The sequence below is a fragment of the Lipotes vexillifer genome, unplaced genomic scaffold (genome assembly GCF_000442215.2).
Source record: "Lipotes vexillifer unplaced genomic scaffold, Lipotes_vexillifer_v1.1 scaffold380, whole genome shotgun sequence".
NCBI classification, from domain to species: domain Eukaryota; kingdom Metazoa; phylum Chordata; class Mammalia; order Artiodactyla; family Lipotidae; genus Lipotes; species Lipotes vexillifer.
This window is the reverse complement of record NW_006779049.1, coordinates 93,813-101,656: the sequence shown is the minus strand read 5'-3', so window position 1 is coordinate 101,656 and position 7,844 is coordinate 93,813.

The following is a 7,844-nucleotide window of genomic DNA, read 5'->3' as shown; positions in this document are numbered from 1 at the left end:
CGGGCCTCTCACTGCTGTGGCCTCTCCCATTTGCGGAGCACAGGCTCCGGACGCGCAGGCCCAGCGGCCATGGCTCACGGGCCCAGCCGCTCCGCGGCACGTGGGATCCTCCCGAAACGGGGCACGAACCCGCGTCTCCTGCATCGGCAGGCGGACTCTCAAGCACTGCGCCACCAGGGAAGCCCCTAATATCATACTTTTTAAAAAGATCATGTGAACTCCAAGATGTAAGTCCATAAGTCAATTAGTTCCATGAAACTTGGATAACCCCTATGGCACATGTTTTATTTGTGGCAGCTTGTAGACACAAATCTCTGGGTAGGGGAGGAAAGCCTTGGGCCCACAGGACAAAGAGACTTCCTGCTCTGGGTCACTGAAACTGGACCTCTTTTTCCTGTTCTGCCTGCCTATCCCAATGTGTCTGTGTGGAAAATAGTCTTGGTGCACAAAGTCTAGATGCTTCCTGGAGTGTGCCACATGCTGTACCTCAGTTTTTCTTTTTATTCTGCCTTTCTACTTCAGTATCTCTTAGCAGAACATGGATATCTCATGTTTGGTAGGGAAGGGTATTATTTTACCTGGACATTTATTTTTGGTGGAGCTTCCAATTCCATCTTGCTTGTGGTGTTGGGCTCATGTAATATTGCTAGAGGGACTCACACTTCAATCCAGGGGAAGAATAAGCCTACATAGGATGCCTTCTCTTACTAGGACAGAAATTGGGAAACACTGAGTTTGGGTGGCCTTCCTCTGTTGGATGAGGAGATGCAAGATGTTTTGTCCTCCAGTCTTTGGGTCCACAACCTGTCTGCCTTCTCCTTAACATCTTTTAGCTTTCCTTTGTTGTTTCTTATATCATTTTCTGGATTTATAAATGTGATTAGCAGGTGACAGCTGGGAAAATGAGTGTATATCACTGATTTGGTCTCATCATGATTTTTTTAATCTAAATAACTTAAGTTAGATATTTTAAAAGTGCATTGTACATTGCATAGAGATGACTAATCCTATCTGAAATTCTCATTTTTCTTATTTCTGTATCACTGAAATCTACTTTTTTATATTTTCTTCAAAACAATCTTCCTTTTCCTTCTTGGACAATCTTCCTGTGCTCAATATTGAAATACAGATACTCCAAAGAGGATTATTTTGTCTGTTTCCTATAATAATGCTATATTTTATCTCCTGATTTACCACATTTTGTTCACAGTTTTTGTAATAAAGTAGGGACACACAATTTGTAATAAAGTAGTGACACCACTTTTTTCTGATCCCCAACTTTATGTTCATAGTCTGTTGCTGGACATAGTTTTATGAAATGTGCTGAGAATTTGACAAAAGCAAATGCTTAAAATTTCTCTCAACAGCTATCCTACTGCTGGTGTTTCCCCCTGTATTTCCTAATGTAAATTCTCAAGACTTAAAAACTTAATAATGTTCTTTGTCTTTTGGTTGCTACTTCTAAAAATTCCCTCTTTAAGTTTACTCACTAGAACAAGTCAGGCCATCATTACCTTGCTCATAGAGTGTTAGGACAATATCTTCCTAACTGCTCTACTTATATCCACTCTCTTCCTCTTATAAATCATTCTTTATCCTACCACCACAATTAAACATTTGAACATCTTCCCAAGGAAAATGCATTAGTCTCAAATCCCCATACATGCTTCAGCTCTACTCAAATTATTCAATATTTACATTCTACTCAAATTATTCAATATTTATTTCTAGTCCTTTTCTAATTTCATATACATATACATACATATATATATATACATACATATATACAAATACATATGTGTATATATATATATATATATAAAGTTTTGAACCCAAACTCATGTCCCAATTGAAATCTTATTTCTTTATAGATATAAACCTTCCATAATACTCCAAGCTGAAGTTATTATTCCTTTTCATTTATATTGTAAATAGTAAACCTTCTGTCCTGTGCATGCTTCTATTATATCACTTACGGGAGAAATGCTTAGATTTGCATGTCTCTATCATAATATTTTCTATGTGAAAAGCATAGATAGCTCATTTATGTTTGTATTCAAACCATTCTAGCACAGGTTACATTAAAATACACTAAATCATTATTTTCCATAAATTGTATATGGTAGGTAGCTTTAAATATATTATGGCAGCTCAACTACATTAGATATTATAATAAATACATTACTTTCCAAAATTCCTGTCTAAATGCCAACTTTTCATACAAGTGATATATATATATATATATATATATATATATACATATATATACAATTTAAGAAAATTTAGATCAAGAAGGAAAGAATTAAGCTAATTATTATTATTCAGATATGTGAATACAAAGATGATTTACCATTAAAATGTTTTATTTATTACTTCTGTATTGGTACAAGTGAACATGGCATATAATTCAGAAGGAACAAACTGCTAATCAGTTTTCTGCCTCAAAAGAATATATTGTTCCTGACTATTTTTACTAGCTTTTAAGACACAGTCTGCCAAATAGAAGCATGCATATTTATGTATCTCTCTCTCTCTCTCTGTCTCTGTCTCTCTCATTTTGTTTACACAATAGTATCAAATGTTACAAATTGTTGTTGCCTTATTTTCTTCCTTAAAATATAAATCTTGGGGATTGTTCCATATCAGTAAATGTAGAACTAACTTTATTTTCAGTGACTTAATATTAAGTTTTGGTTATATATATATATATATATATATATATATATATATATATATATAATATATATATATAATATACATATAACTTATTTAACTTGTGCTATAAGTTGGACATATAGGTTTCAATATAATTTGACATTACAAACAACAATGCATTGACAATTCCATCAACACTGGGAATAGGCTGAAAATTTACCCTACTATCAAATTTGAAATTTATCATGCCACAGTTTTGTGGATGCTGGCAAAAGATAACACTCCTGGGTTAAAGGCAAAAAGACATTACTTGTTGGCAGAGTATGGTATTTGCACTGATTCCTGGTTTCCCCAGTTTCTACAGGGTGATGAGATGAGGGTTAGGTGACACCTGCACACTAAATGCATGGTGTCACAAAAGAGGAAATTTGAGTTTAGAAAACCCAGGACAGTAAGTCTGCCACCCAAATTTTGCCCCAGAGGGAGACATTTTCTTTATTACACCAGGCAGAAAACAAGATTGACATTCACTCTGGATGGAACATTATCTCTATTTTCCAAAGCTATTCTGTACGCAAACTTCCTTGAAGAGATAGTCTAGACTATCAGTAACTGCTCACAAGACATGTGGAAATGTGAAAGATTTTTGGAGGATTGTCTCCCAATATGTCTATATTCAAATGACATGTATGTGTTTTTAACTGGAGGTTACATTTCCAGTAACAAAACTGCTGAGTTGCATTTAAACATTTTTAATTTGGATCGACATTTCCAAACCATTCTGTAGCAATGTGTAGTTTCCACTCTCTCCAGCAATATTGAAGAGTGCCTATTTTGTGAAACCCACTCCAACTCAAGGATTTATCAAACTTAAAAAATTATTTAGATATAATTAACATACAACATTATATTAGTTTCAGATGTACGACATAATGAATCAATATTTGTATATATTTTGAAATGTTCAAACCATTCATAATTAAAACATTTTTTTCCTATGACGAAAACTTTTAAAATTTACTTTCTTTGAAACTTTCAAAAGTACAGTACAGTATTATTAACTATAATCATCATGCTGTACATTACATCCCATGATTTATTTATTTTCATAGCTGAAAGTTTGTTTTGACTTCCTTCACTTATTTCATCTATCCCCAGCTTCTGGCAACCACCAGTCTGTTCTCAGCATCTGTGAGCACATTTTTTTTCTTAATTTTATTTTTTTTAGGTTCCACATATAAGTGAGATCACACAATATTTGCCTTTCTCCGACTGACATTTCACTTAGAATAATGCCCTCAAGGTGTGATAGTTCTCATGTGTAAAACAGATAGCTAGTGAGAACCTGCTGTGTAAGTCAGGGAACTTAGCTCAGTGCTCTGTGGTGACCTAGAGAGGTGGGATGGGGGGAAGGGAGGTCCAAGAGGGAGGGGATTATGTGTATACATATAGCTGATTCACTTGTTGTACAGAAGAAATTAACACAACATTGTAAAGCAACTATACCCCAATTATAAATAAATAAATAAATAAATAAATAAATAAATAAATAAATAAATAAATAATAAATAAATATCATACTAGCACATACACAAAAAAAGGTGTGGTAGTTCTATTTTTCATTTTTTGAGGAACCTCCATACTGTTTTTAATAGTAGTTGCACCAATTTACATTGCTACTGACAGTACACAAGTGTTCCCTTTCCTCCAAGTCCTCCCCAACAGTTATTTCTTGTCTTTTTCATAATAGCCATTCTAAGAACTGTGAGGTGATATGCAAATCACCTGTATTTGTGGGCTTGATTTTCATTTCCCAGATAATTAATGACATTGAGCACCTTCTTATATACCTCTCATATTTATATTTTCTATGAAAAAATTCTTATTCAGATCCCCTGCACATTTTTTACTCAGATAGTTTGTTTTTTGCTGTTGAGTTGCCTGAGTGTTTTAATATATTTTGAATATTAACCACTAATCAGATATATAATTTGCAAATATTTTCTCCCATTCAGTAGGTTGCCCTTTTATTTTGTTGATTGTTTCCTTTGCTCTGAAGAAGCTTTATAGTTTGATGTAGTCCACTTGTTATTTTTGCTTAAACTTTTTAATATTTTTAAATTTTATGGATGAACTACTGTTTTCATAATATAGCAGTTTTCATGTTTGAGAGACATTTATATTTCATTTGTTGTGTCAGTTCATAGCTTATGTTAATTTTCCTACAAGATTGTAAAACATTATTCACACTAATTTTAAGAGTTTTTCATATATTAAGGCAATTTTTAGCTCTTCTTTTTTTGCTTGAGTTATAAATATTTTCCTTTTCCGTAATGTATATTTTGGCACTTATACTGTGTTTTGTTTGTTTCACAGTCTAGATGTTTGGTTTTTTATATGCAAAAGTACCCATCTATTTTTTTCAAGGCAGTTGGGTTTGTGTTACCTTTATGAAGTCCTTCTACATTCTCCTTTGCTAACATGTAATAGCTTTATTGTCTTATTTTCACTTTTAACATTTAAATCCCTTTGTAATTTAATTCTAAGGTATCAGCATAAGTTATCAGAGGCCAAAAAATATTTTTTCTTGTTTTCCTAACTTTTTAAGTTTAAAAAATGCATTCATTATAAATAACACTTTCACTATATTTTATATTCTTGTATATAGTGAGCTTATTTGTAGACATTATATTCTACAAATCTATCAACCACAGTTACAACATTTTAATTATTTAAGATTTAAAATTCAGAGTAATGACAGAGAAGAATAATCTACCCTTCATACTCTAAATGTTACTGATATTTTAATTTATTTTTTCTTACAAATTTTACCAAACCTGGCTCATTCCCTCTATTCTCCAAAAACGTTTTGGATCTTTAAAAATCTACTTTAGGTTTTAGGTTTCTAGGCTTCTTTAGAGTGAATTGACATATATATTCTTCACACAACGATATAATGCCTTGACACTTATTTGATTTCTTTGATATCCCTTAGTAGTGCTTAAATTTTTTCATTATATAAATCCTACCTATTTCTTGTTAATTTTTTCTAGTTATTTCATATTTTGTTGCTATTTAAGTGAGTATATTTTCTCCAGTTCAAAAAATTGTTTATTAGGGAACTGATTTATGCGTATTATTTTATACTCAAACAAATCATTGAATTATGTCATATGTAATAGATTTTCCAGAGAAACAATCATATATTCTGTAAGTAAGAGTTTTTACACATGACATTCCTATATTTATTTATAGCTCTCTATGATTGTATGCACTTTTACCCCTTAAGGTTTAATATTGGTTTTTAATATTGGTAAATTATGGCATCCTTATCTTTTCCCTCTTTTTTGCCTCATTTTAATGAGAAAAACATTTTTAGTCAATTTACAAATTTAATTAGATTATTTTTCTATTATTCTTTTATTAAGAATATTTTAGTATAAATATTTATTGATTCTTTTACAAATGTTTTATTAACTATATGGAGATATTCATCTTATCTTCTTTATATGTCAATATTTTTATTTATTTTAATAGATTTCCTTATATTTAAGTTTTGTATTGCTCTAAGAAACTCTCATTAGTCATGATAGATTATTATTTTAAATTGTTGTTAGTTGCTATTTGATTATCTTTTGTCTCTGGTTCTTTGCTTTGACGTTCATAAGTGAATTTGGTTTTTGATTTTTAAATTTATCTTCTCTTTGCTGGGATTGTTCACTTATATTTATCCAGAATGTCACTTGTTTTATCTACGTTTTCAAATTTAATTTGCATAAAGTTGTAAAGTATAGTTTCTTCTTTTTGTTGATGGTTATCTCTCCATTCTTGTTTTACTTTCTGTATCTGACAGTTTCCCTCTTTGTTCTTGACTAGACTGGTTGAAGGTATGTTCATTTATTTTCCAAAGAAACAGTTCATGGCTTTATATATTTATCATGAGTTCTGTTTTTCTAAATTGTTATCTTATTGTTTCATCTCTTAAATTCTTTCTTATGCTCTTTTGTTTGGGGTGGGAGGGAGTGGTGTCCTACCTTACTGCACAAAGTACATACTCATTTTTTTTAACTTTTTTGAATTGAATTCATAATTCACCCATTTTTTCTATTTCATAGGGTTTTTTTTTTTAAGGCTAAGATGTTTTTGCTTTTAGAGTTTCTGATTTGAAGAAATATTGTCATTATTCTGGATCAATATTCATAAAACGTGTATTGGATTTTTGCTTTTATCCCTTAAGAAATGTGTTTTTAATATTTGTTTCTTTGTCATAAGTTTCCAGGAATTAGATATTTTTAGTTGTGAATGTTCCTAAATTATTAGTATCCAGTTTTGCTGTCTTTGTCATCAAAGAATTATTTCTGTTATTTGTGTTATTTGGAACTTATCCATTTTTGTATTAATTATTATGAGTTTTTCACAGAAACTTTAAAAGAGGTACATTCTCTATTTTAAGGTGTGTAATTAGTTATATTTAATTTTATTTCCTTATTTATTTATCTTCAATTCCCTTTTTATTGTTTATCCACTTGATCTATCATGAACTGAAGAGATGAATTAATATTGTCTACTAAGAACATGTTTCTAGTAATTTCTTCTCTTCTTCCTGAATGTCTTGTTTTTTGAATATTGCCTACTTTATTGGACCCACAGATAACATTTATAATCACAAGTGACTTCCTTGTTTTGTTTAATAATTTTTACTTCAAATTCTACTTAATCTGATAATAATATTGAAGTTCTACCTTTTTAAATTGTAATTTTCTAACTTATCTCTGGCCATGTTTTTATTGTAAATATTTGGGGTCCCAATTTTTGGTAGTCCTTCATATAATATATATAGTTGAATTTTGCTTGCAATTCCATCTAAACTTCTGTTTCTTTCACTGTTCAACTAAGCAGAAAACAAAACAATTGAATCCTTTGTTTGAGGTCTTTATAGAAAAATAGCTTTTAACTTACTGGCCTGTTCCTTTTTAACAAGTTTCAGCAACCTTAAATTCATAATCTCAGCCTTAAAATTTTGAAGTGTTACTATGATTTACCATTTTATTGTCTCAATATATGCTAAAAATTTCTTTAAAATGGTAAATATAGAATCAAGTGACTTTTTTTTAGACCACTACTGGTAATGGAGACAGAATTTACATTTTTTGCAGAAAATGGAAATCTAGGAAATTGAAGGTGACAAA